This window comes from Myotis daubentonii, chromosome 7, assembly GCF_963259705.1.
Source record: "Myotis daubentonii chromosome 7, mMyoDau2.1, whole genome shotgun sequence".
Classification (NCBI taxonomy): Eukaryota; Metazoa; Chordata; class Mammalia; order Chiroptera; family Vespertilionidae; genus Myotis; species Myotis daubentonii.
The window spans coordinates 70,536,561-70,552,534 of record NC_081846.1 but is presented as its reverse complement, the minus strand read 5'-3'; positions in this window follow the sequence as shown (position 1 = coordinate 70,552,534).

Sequence of the window (15,974 nt, the reverse complement as noted above, 5' to 3'; positions counted from 1 at the left end):
AAGAATCATTATACTCAAAAACTAAAAGTTGATGAATAGTTATGAATGAAATAAAGCCAGCATAAACTACTAAAGTATGTTTCTTATTATCTGACATCTAAATAAGAGCATTTTATTAATCACACTGAATCATGAAAGATTAATCTGTGTCCACTGTAATTATCAGTATATGAACATGGTGCCTAAGATATAAATTAAAATAGGCTTCTAGAAAATCAGAATCTCATTCACTGAAAGGAATAAAGATGATAAACTTGATCTGAAACTAATAATTAATGTTTGTCAGAGGCTAATTAATATTTATACTAATTATTTCTTCTGTTCTGCTAAACACTGGTCATATATCTGCTTTAGATATGCTCACATAATAGCAGCTATGCCTTCTATGTTTTGAATTAATATTAAGAAATTCCTAATTCTCAACATACTTTAACATATGTCCATATTCTTCCATGTAAAACAAATCCAAAATCTCAGCAAAATGGATACTGAATGCTGTTTTAATTTCCTCAATAGAGGTTAAGGAGATAATTCAAAAATCAACTGTGTTTAAAAAAATATATAGTTTAATTGGGGGAAATAAAAAGGTAGTGTTTTTATTGCAGTGGTTTTATTAATTTTAACATACAGTAAACCATGCTTGTGTCTTTATATTTTCAACATACATGTAAATAAGAACACCTTCAGATGTTGTTTTGGCAAGCACAAAAGCTGCTTATTTGGCAGGTGATATAGACAATACTATATGGCTCATAATTAGAGAGAAAGCTGTAACTTAAGAAGTTCTGAGGGCATTCCAACAGTTTGTGTGTAACTAAACTAAGGCTGTTTGTAAATAGCAGCTTTAAAACATTTGAAACTCGTGGACAAAAAAACACACAACTAACCTTTTATTACTATACCTGAAAAAGGAATATAGACAACATACTATAATCCATACTTAAGCAAGTTGAGAAGATATGGTGTCATATAAATAGAAATCTGCTTTTCCCTTTATGTATTTAACATACAAAGGCTGAAAAGGGGGAGAGCTATTGGATAACAATAAATGATATCATGCAGCTAGTGTGGAGATAAAACTTTTCTTTTTTATTTGATGTCAAAAAACTCAAGAATCATAGCGAGCCATATTTATCTCTGCAAATCTAGGTACATCTTGGAAATTTCAAATAATATACATTTTTATAAAAAATACTAAAGCTAGTAACGTTGTGCATATATGTATGCATGTTGACTAAAGGAGAGAAGAATTCATCCAAAGGACAAAGCTTATTCCCTCATTGATACCAGACAGAGGACAACGTTTAAAAATATTTCTAGTAAAGAAAGTTTGACTACACAGAAACAATATGATAGAGAAAAGTTATCTATTTATCCATCTGAAATTGTGTTTATTTACATTTATAATTGCAAATGCTATTTAATATTTGCATCTTAGAAAATATTTTAAATTTATACTCATAGTATTTTTATAAAAGAGAAAATTTAAAAAGAAAATAAAAATATAGAAAAGAGGAAAAATGGATTAGTAGGACTGAGAAGGAGAATTGCTTTTTTCCTTTTGAAAAACTGAGCTATATTAGACCAATGTTTGAAAATATTATTTAAATTAGGTTGCTGCTTATCCACATTAAATTGTTTTAGTTAAGATGTTACTTGTATTTCCTAAGGCAATCATTAATAATATAATCAGGAACAAAACAAGAATGCCTACTCTTGCCATTTTTATTCAACATAGTATGGGAAGTCCTAGCCATAGAAATTAGGCAAGAGATAGAAATAAAGGGCATCAAATTGGACAGGAAGAAGAAACACTCACTATTTGCACATGACATAATATAATATAATATAATATAATATAATATAATATAATATAATATAGATAGATAGATATAGATATACCCAGTGCACGAATTTGTGCACCTTGAAAGGAACTGTGGGCTGCAAGGCTGCAGTGGGCACAGGGATGGGTCTTGGCCCATCCTCTGTGCTCCCGTCCAGCCCTTCCCAATGTGGCCTCGGTCCCCTGTCTGCCAGCAGCCCTGCTCCTACTACCACTGATCCCACGTGCTGATGGCACTGGCCCCACTTGCACCCACTGATGGTGCTGAGTGATTGGGGCCAGCCCCATCAGTGGGTGCAAGTGGTGGCTGCTGCCCTGATCACCCCTCAGGAGCAGGGGGAGGTGGAGAATCCCTTAGGGGCAATCAGGGCCGGCTGCCGCTGCTCACACCCACTGACAGTGCTGAGTGATTGGAGCTGGCACTGGGCGCAGGCAGCGAGTGAAAGCAGTGGCTCCAGCACTGGCAGTGGGTGCAAGCAGGGCTGGTGCCAGCAGCAGGTGCAACTGCTGGTGGGACTGCGACACGTGGGAGCAAAGAATTTTCAGTGACCACCAGAGGCTCACCCAGATGACAATGACTGGCACCCCACCTTGGTCTGGCAGCCCCTCTCACCTGCTCCACCATCCTGCCACAGCCAATGCCCGCCATGTTCTGTACTCTGCCACCTGCTGCTAACACCCGCCATGTTCCACACGTGCCCCCTGGTGGTCAGCGCACATAATAGGAACCCGGTTGTTTGGTTGTTCTGCCGTTCAGTCTATTTGCATACTAGGGTTTTATGTATATAGATCAGTGATGGCGAGCCTTTTGAGCTCGGCGTGTCCACATTTTGAAAAACCCTAACTTAACTCTGGTGCCGTGTCACATATAGAAATTTTTTGATATTTGAAACCATAGGAAAACAAAGATTTATATTTTTGATATTTATTTTATATATTTAAATGCCATTTAACAAAGAAAAATCAACCAAAAAAATGAGTTCGCGTGTCACCTTTGACACGCATGTCATAGGTTCACCATCACTGATATAGATCCTTCAATATTTCATCAAAAACTATTAGAACTAATTAAAAAATTCAGTAATGTTCAGGAAAAAAATTAATAAACAAAAATCTGTTGCATTTCAATGCACTAATAACAAATTATTAGAAGGAAAAACTAAGAAAATGATTCAATTTACAATTGCATCAAAAAGAGATACGTGTAAATTTAGCAAAGGAAGTGAAAGACCTGTATACTGAAAGCTACAAGGCATTAAGAAAAGAAACGAAAGGAAACACAAGTAAGTGGAAATATATTGTATTCTCATGGATTGGAAAAATTGATATTGTTAAAAATATCCATGCTACCCAAATCAATCTACAGATTCAGTGTAATCTCTATCAAAATTCTAATGGCAATTTAATGATTTCTATGGAACCACAAAAGACCATAAATAGCCAAAGCAATCTGGAGGAAGAACAAAGTTGAAGCCATCACATGTTATGACTTCAAACTCTATTATAAAGCTGTAGTAAATAAATTGTAATGTATTGGCCTAAAAAGAGACACATATACCAAAGGTACAGAATAGAGGGCCTACATTAAACCCATGCACATATTGTCAATTAATTTATCACAAAGGAGTCAAGCATATCCAATGGAGAAAAGACAGTGTTAAATAGTGTTAGAAAAATTGGACAGCCATATGCAAAATAATGAACTGGACCACTATGCTATACTATACACAAAATTAACTCAAATAGATTAAAGACTGAATATAAAATTTGAAGTTATAAAACTCCTAAAAGAAAACATGGCAGTAAAGTACACTCCTTAACATAGGTCTTTTTTAACCTGCTACTAAAAGCAAAAGCCACAAAAACAAAAATAAATGGGACCACATCAAACTAAAAAGCTTCTGCAGGCAAATGAAACCATCAACAAAATAAAACAGCAATGTACCTAATGGGAGAAAATATTTGCAAATCACATATCTAATAAGGGATCAGTATCCAAAATATAAAAAACTCATACAATTCAATAGCAATAATAACAATGATTTGATTAAAATGTGGGCAGAAGTTCTAAATAGATATTTTCAAAAAAGGCTTAACAGATGGCCAACAGGGACATGAAATGATGATCAACCTTATTAGTTATCAAGGAAATTCAAACCAAAACCAATATGAGATATTTCCTCATACTTCTTAGAATAAATATTATCTAAAAGACAAGAAATAAATGTTGAGAAGAACGTGGCGAAATAAAACCTTTATGCACTGTTGTGTGAATGTAAGTTGATGCATCCACAATATTATGAAGATTCCTCAAAAAATCAAAAATAGAACCACCATATGAACCAGCAATTCCACTTTCGGGTATGTATCCAATGAAAATAAAAACACTAACTCAAAAATTGCATGTACCTCCCTGTTTGTAGCAAACAATATTTATAATAGCCAAGGTATGGAAACAAACTAAGTGCTAAGTGTTTATTAATGGACGAATGGATAAAGATGTGATATGAATTCCTATGTTAATGCAAACATGTGTACAAAAAATATTTATGACAATTTTATCTATAGTTGATAAAAACTGAAAACAACTCAAATGTCTTTCAATGGATGAATGGTAAAACTAACTGTGTATGGACTCATCATAGAATATTACTCCTAAATACAAAGAAACAAACTATTCATACTTGTAGCCTCGTGACTGGACCAAGATCAAATAGCTAGAAAGTCGTAGAGTTGAGATCCAGATCTGGCAGGCTGACTCCAGAGTTCACATACTTGGAGCACACAGAGTGTTTGGTTTCTTTTAATTGCTCTTAGCTCCCTCACCTTTCACAACCTGCATGGTAAACTCATAAAATACTACTCACTTCCTCAAACGTAGATAAGAGAAAATAAAATAAAATGACTAGTTCGCTTTTCAGAAAAATAAACAAGGAAGCATTTTGTAAACTCAGCAGTTTTATCTTGAGGCCTTTTGCCATAGATCAGAGATGTCAACAGTTTTTTGTTGTTTTTTTTTTTTTCTGTCCTAAAAGTCATCTACCTACTCCCCTGTCTTATACCTTTTCAACTGTTATCTTTACATCCAATGTCGTCTCAATCATCCTAACTTTTCGAGACTCTGCCTTCCTAAAAGGAAAAGCAAACATGATTTTTAAGGATATTTATATAGTTGAATAAAAGATACTGATTTATTGGACTTCAGTCTTTTCCCTTAAGATGAACTTCTGTACGTAGTTTCCTTGAAAGCACTAAGGGAAGGGCACGAATCAGGGCAGGTAAGAGCCCAGGCTTCCCCTCACTGCACTTCAATCTGATTTACTTAGTCATCCTTCAGAAATATTAACTGAGCCCTGGCTGTATGCAGACCCTGTCCCATGCAGGCTCAGGGAATAGAATGATGAACAAAAAGGCACTGGCATCCAAGCTTCAGAGAGCTCAGAGTGCAGGGGAAGTGGCCAAAATGCAAATGCACTGCAGATATTAAAGTAGCACATGTTTTGGTAAGGGCTGTGAAGAAAAAGAACGGAGTGCAAAGAAAGACTGGCATGGGGAAAGTTTTACCGATAGAGGAGGCCCCGTTAAGGAAGCAAGATTTCAGTGTTAAGGAGACCTGGAGGATGAGAAATGGAGCAAAGGGTTATGGGAAGGAGCATGCTAAACCAAAGGAAGAATCCAGGTGGTCTGAAGGTTTCATGGACATGAGCTTCAGGCTTTTGAGAAACATGGTAAATAGGTAAGATTTCCTCATTAAAAGTACAAAAACTTTTCTGACTTTTCTAAGGTCCTTTCCAGTTTGACTATAACATAATTTGATGAAACAAAAGAAAAAATTAATTTGTGAGTAAAATTGCAGTGTTCCTAAAACTAATCCAGTTAATATAAAACAGCCAACTGTAAACATCAGTCTGAGGTGAGTAGTAAGCATAGCACCCAGAACATTTACTTGAACTTTGAATATTCCTTGAATTCCATCTGTTCTCCATTTTTGTCCTATATTCAACTAAAAGTCATTAAAATAGGGTCACCAAACCATGGTCTGTGGGCCAAATCTAATAAACCATCACTTTTTGTTTGGTTTGAAAACTAACAATGTTTTTTTCTCATTTTTAAATGAGTAAATTTTTAAAAATAAATTCATTCCACATGATAATTATCTGAAATTCAAAATTTATTGCCAACTTTTTTGTTGTTATTGTTTTTGTTTTTGGCAACTCAGCCATGCTCACTTGTTCAGATATTATCTATGGCTTCTTTCATGCTATAAGGTCAGACTTGTGCAGTTGTGATAGACTTCATAATTCACAAAGTCTGAAATATTTACTCTCTCAGCCTGGCTGGCATGGCTCAGTGGTTGAGTATCAACCTATGAACCAGGATGTCACAGTTCGATTCCCAGTCAGGGCATATGCCTGGGTTTCGGGCTCAATCCCCAGTCAGGGCTGTGCAGGAGGCAGCCGATGGATGATTCCCTCACATCATTGATGTTTCTATCTCTCTTTCCCTCTCCCTTCCTCTCTGAAATCAATAAAAATGTATTTTAAAAAATAAAATATTTACTCTCTGGTCCTTTACAGAAAAAGTTTACAGACCCCTGTGTTAAAACATTAGTTTGTTGAGATTTAATCAGTAACACACTCATGCCACTAATCTTCAATTTATTTGTGTGCCCATGGCATTAATTGTAGGTTTTAAATTTATATGAGCTATTTTTTATATCTTTAATTTTCAAGAACACTATTTCATTAATACACCAGACAATTAAATAACTTTATTTTGAAAATACCACACAAGATTTTTCTTTGCTTAACCATAATTCTTTAGTAGCTTCCTAAATTCTACTTTGAGATATTGAAAATTTTCTGGAATTATATTACAAAAGTTAACATTAGGTGTCAGTATTTTACATATTATTTAGTAAGTGTGTATCAATGAAAAAAAAGTAGTAGATTATTTCAGGCAGCATTTTCACTGGAAAATTTCAACTCTTGTGATAGTGTTTGTTCTACTGCTTTTTTGTGTTTGTTTTTTTTTGTATTATGTTCTGTATGATACCTACAATGCAAAATTTTAAACCTCTTCATTTGTTAGTTATCTATTGCTATATTTTTTTCAAATGTCTGAGAGTAGAAATAGACATTGGCATAATCCTAACAAGTGTCTTTTAAATATCCTCCATAATGATATGAAGTTTCAAAATAGATACCATTTTGTGGCAGGGTTGTTTTGTGGGAAAAATACTGAGGGGGCATAATAGGGAAGTGAAAAGGATACTGAGTTTGAATTCTTACTTGTGATATAGGGCAATCCCCTTAACCTTATCATTTATCACATTTGAAGGTTATTCTTTAACCTTCTAACTTATAACAATTCCAATATATATCAATTCAAAGGTTATTATTTCACCTTCTGATTTATAACATTGTGGGTGCAATGAGTAATCATCTAGTTTCAAAATGCAGGGTTGTTGTGAGGATTAAATATCCTAATACTTTCTCATAAGCCAGTTATCAAAGTGACTATCAGCTCAACGGATAATCCATAGATGTTAGCACTTCTCCCCAACTATCTCCAATGTTTCTTTTATCTTTAAATTATTTTAAATAATATTCAATATAGCCTATGCAAAAATATAGCATATAGCCTTCAAGAAATAAAAATTTTCTTATCTCTAGTCATTTAATCATGCAAAGTCTTATGAATCTTGTGTGTGTTTCTTGTGTATGTTTCAAAGGCCTTTTATTTGTGCTCATGTCACTAAACTTGGAATAATTTTTTAAAGAATCAGAGATTAAGTAAGATCAAACCTATTCCATAATTTTAAATTTCTCTGAAAATAACTTAGTTTGTTTTAGTTCTTCTATATTTATATGCAATATACAGTATAAGCACAAAGTTTCCTAAAAAGATATATCTTTTATAAAGGTATAAAAATTATTCTTACACATCAGTAAGGAAAAAATTAACACTCAATAAAGAGCAAAGAACAGAAGTAGACAGCATAATACATTACAATTTCAAAGATCAATAGATATTTAATGTAATGCTCAACCCCAGTAATAAAGGAAAATAAAGTAAAAATGGAAGCATTCAGTTTGGAAAACTAAGTGCTAAAAAGTTATTATATATACAGGGTGTCCCAAAAATGTATACACACTTTAACAGCTGAGAGCTGTAGATTCTACTGCCATTTGATCCAGTAATACCACTTCTAGGAATATATTCCAAGAAAACAGAAACACCAATCAGAAAGGATATATGCACCCTTATGTTCATAGCAGCACAATTCACCATAGCTAAGATCTGGAAACAGCCTAAGTGCCCATCAGTAGATGAATGGATTAGAAAACTGTGGTACATCTACACGATGGAATACTATGCTGCTCTAAAAAGGAAGGAACGCTTACCATTTGCAACGTCATGGATGGAACTGGAGAGCATTATGCTAAGTGAAATAAGCCAGGAAGTGAAAGAAAAACACCGCATGATCTCACTCATTTATGGGTAATAAAGAACATTATAACTTGATGAACAAAAAGATAGATACAGAGGCAGAGAAGCATGGAACAGACTGTCAAATTACAATGGGAAGGCTGGGGAGTGTTGCAGGGGTGGGGGGAGAGTAAGAGATCAACCGAAGGACTTGTATGCATGCATATAAGCATAACCAACCAATGGACACAAGACACTGGGGGGTGGGGTGAGGGTATATGCTGAGGGGTAGGGAAGGCTAGGGGAAGGTCAATGGGCGGGGGGAAACATATGTACTACTATCTGTAATACTTTAAACAATAAAATAAAATTAAAAAACATTTTAAAAATGAAATGTATTCTTCCTTTATTCAAAGTATGTATACATTTCGGGGGGACACCCTATATATTTTTTCATTTCTTAAACAACTCTATTAGATTAAAGTTCTTGATTGCTATTTCCATTGAAGTGTGTAATCTAATTCTCTTACTCTTGAATTTGAGCTGGCTTAGTATTTACTTGACCAAAGGATGTAGGCCTTTCATAGCTGTCATAGAAGCCTTGCTGTTCATACTCATCCCTTGCATCACTCTCTCAGAGGGAAGCTGATACCATGGAAGAAGTCTAGCTACCCTCAGAGTTTTATGCTGGAGGAAGTGCATAGACACTTCCATCAGCAGACCTGGTTGAACCCAGTCATCTAGCAATCTCCACTAAAGTGACAGATATGGGAGTAAAGAAATCTTGGCTCCTCCAGACCAGTCCATTTGCAATCTGAATACAACTGAGTATCCTCAACTGATTTCACATAAGGTAGAAGAGCCACTAAGCCAAGCCATTCTCAAATGTTGGGCCAAAGTTTTGTGAGGTGTAATGTACTAGCCTTTACATTTTGGGGTAATTTATTAAACAGCAAGAGACAATCAGAACACATGGGACAATTCCCAATGTTATGCACTGCAAGGGAAAAAAATAAAAACCTTAAATTGGTATATAACTTTTAACTTGGTGGAAAAATAAAAGAGTAAGAATTTAAATATTAGTTTTCTATTAAGCAAAATATATAACATCTTCACCACCACCCCCCCGCCCGCCCCAGTCCTGATAAATCTTTGTTGCCCTGAAGTCCTATAAAGTAACTGGGAGTAGGGTAGGAAGGGACTCATACTTACTAATCACAGGTATTCTTTGCTCATTTGATGGCACACACTGATCTGACCCAAACTCATTTAATGTGAATTTATATAAGGCTATATATTACTTTTGTTTATTAAACTTAGCAAGCTTATACAGATATTATTTATAAAAGTAGAAAACTGGATTTGATTTAAATTCACAACGGTAAGGGATTGATTTATTATGTCATCATTAAAATTTTTGTTTTAGAATTTTTTAAAATATTTTTAAATGCACTATGCCCAACATTGAAAATAGACTTTAAAATATTGAAAATACAATTGTTGTCTCCCAAAAAATCAAGAACTATAAATAGATATCAATATTATTAAATCTAAGTGAGAATGAACTAAATAGAGGTACATTTACCAGATTTTGTGAAAGTGAATAGGTAGGAGAGTTTTAATCTCAACTCTAGGGATAAATGAAGACTTCTCCTCTAGTTGCTGAAAATCCTCAGACATCTGAGCTTACTGGATTTTCGTTAAGGGAAGCAGTGAGTCAGGGAGGAACTGGGGTCATCTAAGTGCTGTGGCATTGCCGCATACAGCAGGCTTCACATTCAAAAGCTCAATTAAACGTGCTCAATCAAAAACATGAAAAAGAAAGAAACCTACATTGTGTGGGTGACTGATGAATCTCCATTCTACTGAAGGAGCAGAGGATGCAGGTAGAATGTGACAAGGTTGACACAAATTCCTCCTGGCTTCCCAGCTACCTCTCAGGACACAAGTGTGTCCCCCCTGGATGGGATTCTTGTGTTTATAGATGAAGTCTGTTTTTCCATAACATTGTTTTCCAAAATACAAGCTAGATTATCTTGATATCAACCAAAGCATTCTGGTTTCCATAATGAATGAAACACGATCCACCCTGGTCTTAAAAAATGTAGGTCTTCAATATGTCATCTCCTTTTGTAGATTTGTGGTTGGCTTAACGGGCGATGGGGACCCTTAAATTCTACATCCCTGCATCTTACAGATATAGAAACTCAGGTCCAGCACACTCAAGCTCTAGAACCCTAGGTTCACACTCTCTGTTGTTACTTTTTCCTCCATGTTCTCCATTGTGTTTCTGTGAAGATTTTGCAGTTCTCAAGTGCTACACAACCCGTCTCTGGGGGTGACAAATGGGGATTACTGATGATTCTGTTAGCTGTTTCAGTGCCTTCATAAACCTGCTTTCCTCCTTCCAGAAAACAGAATTGCACCTCAGAGGATTCTCTGGCTTCAATCGCTACACACTTATTTCAAACATGGGAAATTTAGCATTGAAAGCAGGATGTATCCACTGATTTGTAGGAAATACATGAATCACTTTTTTTTTTTAAATCCTCACCTGAGAATAAGTTTTCATTGATTGTTTAGAGAGAGAGGAAGGATGAGAGAGAAACATCAATGTGTCAGAGAAACACTGGTCAGGTGCCTCTTGTATGTGCCCAGGAGGAAGGGGTGGACCTACCTGTGGGACAACTTGCTTTCTTTTCTCCCCACACTTGTTTCCACTATTCTCACACTAACTTTGAGGAAGAAAATAATAATTTAAGATTATTCCATTAAAGATACTTCATTCTAATCTAGTCCCACCTCCTGCAACCTATGGAGAAGGGGAGTTATTTTCTGAGTACCAGTACACACTTGAACCTAAATTCTTTAAGTCAAAAAAGCCCCTCAGCCCTGAAGGACACACTGGTCAGTTGTGTTTTTTTTGTTGTTTTTTTTTTCTGTTAGCACAGCAAGTTTTGAAACAAATACAGTATATAGGCAGGACATTAGGGGAAACAGAGGAACTTCACTCCACCTAAAAACTTCCATCCAATTACTAATTAATATTAAGTAATATTAACAATAAAAAATGCTTTCTCCCGTAATCAACATTCTCCCACCAACAATTTGTATACTTTAAATGGACTATTACTGCCTTCTCAATAGCTAGATATTTTCCCGGTTTCATGATTAATAAAATTAATTAACTGGAGAATCAGTTCTCCTCACTTATTTTAATAATCTCCTAGCATCAGAAATGTGGAGTCTTTTCAGATCTTTCATAAGCAGGTAAAGGATACTAAAATGATTAATGGCAACCATCGTTCTCCAACTGCTGGGACATTGTTTACATGAGAACTAGCTTCTATTCCTCCCCAGATTATTACTCTTCCGCCAAGTTGCTATCAGTTTTAGTTACTATAATCCAACACTTCTTCAATGAGACTTTGGTTTCTTCAACTTCTTCCCTAGGTTGATGTCTTAGTTTTCTATTGCTGCTATAACAAATTACTACAAATTTAGTAGCTTAAAACAACACACACTTATTATCTTACAGTTCCGTAGGTTAGAAGTCAAACACAGGTCTCACTGGGCTCATATCAAGGTGTTGATGGGGCTGTATTCATTTATCAAGAATCCATTTCCTTGCCTCTTCCAGTTTCTAGAGGCTGCCCACATTCTTTGGCTCATGATCCCTTCTTCCATTTTCTTTTTTTTTTTTTACATGTCTTTATTGATTAAGTTATTACATATGTGCCCTTCTCCCCGCTCCAGAGCCTCTGGCTGTAGCCAGGAAATGTTCTCAGCTTTTAAAGAGGTATGTGATTGGGTACACCTGATAATCCAGGTTAATTTTCCCATCCCTAAGTCTTTAACCTTAGTCACACCGCTTCTCCAAACTGATCTTCAGTCAGAATTCACCATGTTTTCCCTTGTTTTAGACGCATTTCTCACTCGTTGTCTCCTTCAAGTTTCAGCCAAGTCTTAACTTGCTAACAAAGTTCTTGCTGATGGGTGTCATCCTTACTTCCAATAGCAGGAGTCCATGAGTTATTTAAATATTCTCATTGCAAATATGAGTACTCCTTTATTTGTCTTTTCATTGCACCTGTGAATTTATCTGTTTTGTTTTGATTTTTTATCTCCATTTAATGTATTTGTCCTCATCTAAGTATTGGACAGAGATATGGAACATAGTAGGCATTCATATAATGCTTTGTTATTTGAAATATTAGATTTAGTCATCATGTTTATTATTAATTCAATGTAGAAAACTTCAGAAAAGTGTGACAATTTTAATGGGTCCTTTCTGTATTAGAAATTATACATATAAAGCAAGAAATAAGAAAATAATAAATCATGCTAAATAAAAGTAGAACATTATGCTTATACTAGAGGCCTGATGCATGAAATTTGTGCAAGGGGCTTAGCCCTCACAGCCCTGGCTTCCTCTGGAAGGTCATCCGGAAAGACACTGGAAAGATGTCCGGTCTAATTAGCATATTATGCTTTTATTATTATAGATGAGTTTGAATAGCATGAACTTAAGATAAATGTAGAATTGTGTTTAATAAAAGTGTGCTAAATTAATAGAAAAATAGTTAATGTAAAACATTTTAAAATTTTATGATATGACAAGGCTGTATATTTTACTTTTCTTCTATTTCTATCTCTTTTTAGAAATAGTTGAGCATGTTATTGAATGGCCTTTTAGGTCAATTTAATTAATTTAAATAAGTAAGATACTGAAATTTCAATATATAAAATGAAATATTAAAGTTAAATATAATGAAGTTGGTACAAGTGAAAGAATGTAAAATGTTCAGTCAGAATAAAAAAATAAAAAGCTCATTTGTTTGTTATTGTGGCATGTGTTTTTTACTGCATTTAACATCTTATCTAAAAACACACAAAGTCATGGAGGTTCATTGAGTTTTATATTGATGAGGTGGGATACATTGTTAAAAAGAAGCAATTCTACGAGATTTCTGGTGGATAACATCAGATTAGACACTAGTTTGATCAGTTAAATAATAGGTTGTTTTGTTCTGGCTTTTATTTTGTTTTGTTTACCATGCACAAAACTTTCACTCAATATTGGTGACACATTTTATTTACATTCCCCAAAACCTCCACAATGACTCAGTTATAGATCAGTAATTCATGCTTTTTTATTCTTCAGTTTTATTACCTAACTTACTCTTCTAAGCATCGTTTTATGTTTCTAGTTAAATATAAGTGAAAATTGATTGGAGTATTTCTCAATGGAATTTTATCTTTATTTCATCATAATTGCTTCATATTTGAATAATGACAGATGAACTGCCTCATTCAATTGCAGTTTTAAGGCTTTGAAGTTACAATAACAGCACAGGATTTTAAATCCTCAAGCCATTATATTAGCAGAAAAGACATTGAGGAAAATGAAAACTTATGGTGCTATAACTTGCTGGGGGGGAAAAAAGGACTCCAGTGGTTAAAATATATTATTTCCTGGGTAATTTCTAAGCTAAGACATTCTGACATAAGAGTGATGTAGATATTTACATTGTAGTCCCACCGTCCTAATTACTTCTAGAGTGATATTTGATAACTATTGAGCCAAAATATATACAGCAAATAAATGACACTACACTTATTTTGCTTCAGGATAAAGTATTATGTCAGTTGCATTTATAATTCTATTCAGCAACAATTCAGTATTTCACCAATAGAGAGTTCATCAGACCTTTGTCTTTTTTCTCTGGCATTTATATCAAGAGCTGAGTACTTGGTAATACTTCAAGATATGAATTTCTAAGTTCTCTTTGTCTTCATCTTCAGTTTTTATTTTTTTATATTTTTATTGATTTCAGAGAGGAAAGGAGAAGGAGAGAGAGAAACATCAATGATGAGAGAGAATATTTGATTGGCTGCCTCCTGCATGCCCCCTACAGGGGATCCAGACTGCAACATGGGCATGTGCCCTTGCCAGGAATCCAACATGGGACCCTTCAGTCCACAAGCTGACACTCTATCCACTGAGCCAAACCAGCAAGGGCATCATTTTCAGTTTTAAGTAATGAATCAAACAATATGCAAAAGGCTAAAAGTAAAAAAGAGATTCTGCATTTAAACTTTCATTAAATATGACTAATATATTTTGCAGTGGCTGATTTATACATACAACACTTTCATTTCTTCACTAAAAGATTGTATTTCTGCCAATGTAGCATCAAAGATTTTTAAGGCCTCTGTACACAGTGGCCTGAGATAATGAAAACATGAAGCACATGCTTAGCATAATCTGGAGTACATAAAATTACATGGGGGGAAATATTTATAAAGGATTACAAAAAATAACATGAACATGAAAATGGCACTCATTTGAAATTACAGAAAGACCCCTTTTTCATAGGGATTTTCTGCAGCCATTTATAAAAGCAAGTTCATATTCCTACTAAGTAAGTTAATACCTTTCTCCAAGAATGAAATTATATGGAATAAAATTATGTTATAAAAATTATATTTTGCATTAACACTAAAGTTTGTGAGTTAGAAAATCCCGCAGATATTAGTCTAATAGGAAGAACATCATTAGATATTTCTTCTATAAAAGATCATAACCTTATGGATGGAGCACCTCGGAATCCAGCAAAACCCCTAATATTTGATTTCATGAAGATTTTCAATGCTAGTGAAATATGTTTAAACTCTAAATCATTGCTTGTTTACTTCTTAATGCTATTTAACTATTCAGACATTTTTATGTCATTTTAGGCTTAAGGGGAGACATGAGATTGACTACTCAAGTTTCTCCTTATGTTGCAGACTACTGAAGAGATCACAAGGTCTTTTGTATCTTGAGACTGAGTCTACAGTTTGTTTGTGTGTTTTTTTTTTGTGTGTGTGTGTGTGTGTGTGTGTGTGTGTGTGTGTGTGTGTTGTTATTGTTTCACCCGAGGATATTTTTCCATTGATTTTTAGAGAGACTGAAGCAGGGGGCCTGGGGTGGGGAGACATACAGAGAGAAACATTGATGTGGATTGGTTGTCTCCTGCACACAGGGATGGATCCTGCAACTGAGGTCTGTGCTCTTGATGGGAATTGAACCTGGGACCCTTCAGTCTGCAGGCCAAATTTCTATCCACTGAGCCAAACTGGCTAGGGCAAGTCTACACTTTAAGAAAAAATATTATGACACACCATGACAAAAATTACATGCATATAACCTTAATTGACTATTACTTAATTTCAGAAAATATTTTGATTTTATCCTTTCCCATACTGTTCCTCCTCAATTGTTTTAGGCTCCTGCCTGAGTCAAGGAGAACTTTGTTGGGTGCATTTTATCTTTGAATTGAATTTGGCCAACTTCATCAAATCAATCAATTGATTCTAGTCAGATGTCTTGATTTCTTATGATTCAAATCTCTATTTGCCAACTTCTCTCTCTTGAGATCCTTTCTTTAAAAAAGATCTGGCACTTAGGAATAGAACTTGGCAACAATTGGTGGGGTCTGAAATGGCAAGAAGAAAGATAAAGAGGAACGTATGGAATTATATTTGCCTTTCTGGGTGCTCCAAATGCACAAAGTGATAGCTGGTCCCACAGATCTAGGAAAATGTTATTCCTATGTCATATTCACATTGTACTTTATGAACCCAATTCCTAAGTCCTGGACACTTTCTCTTCTCTCAACTATGGTGCACAGGCATTTATACTTCCAAGTTCCTC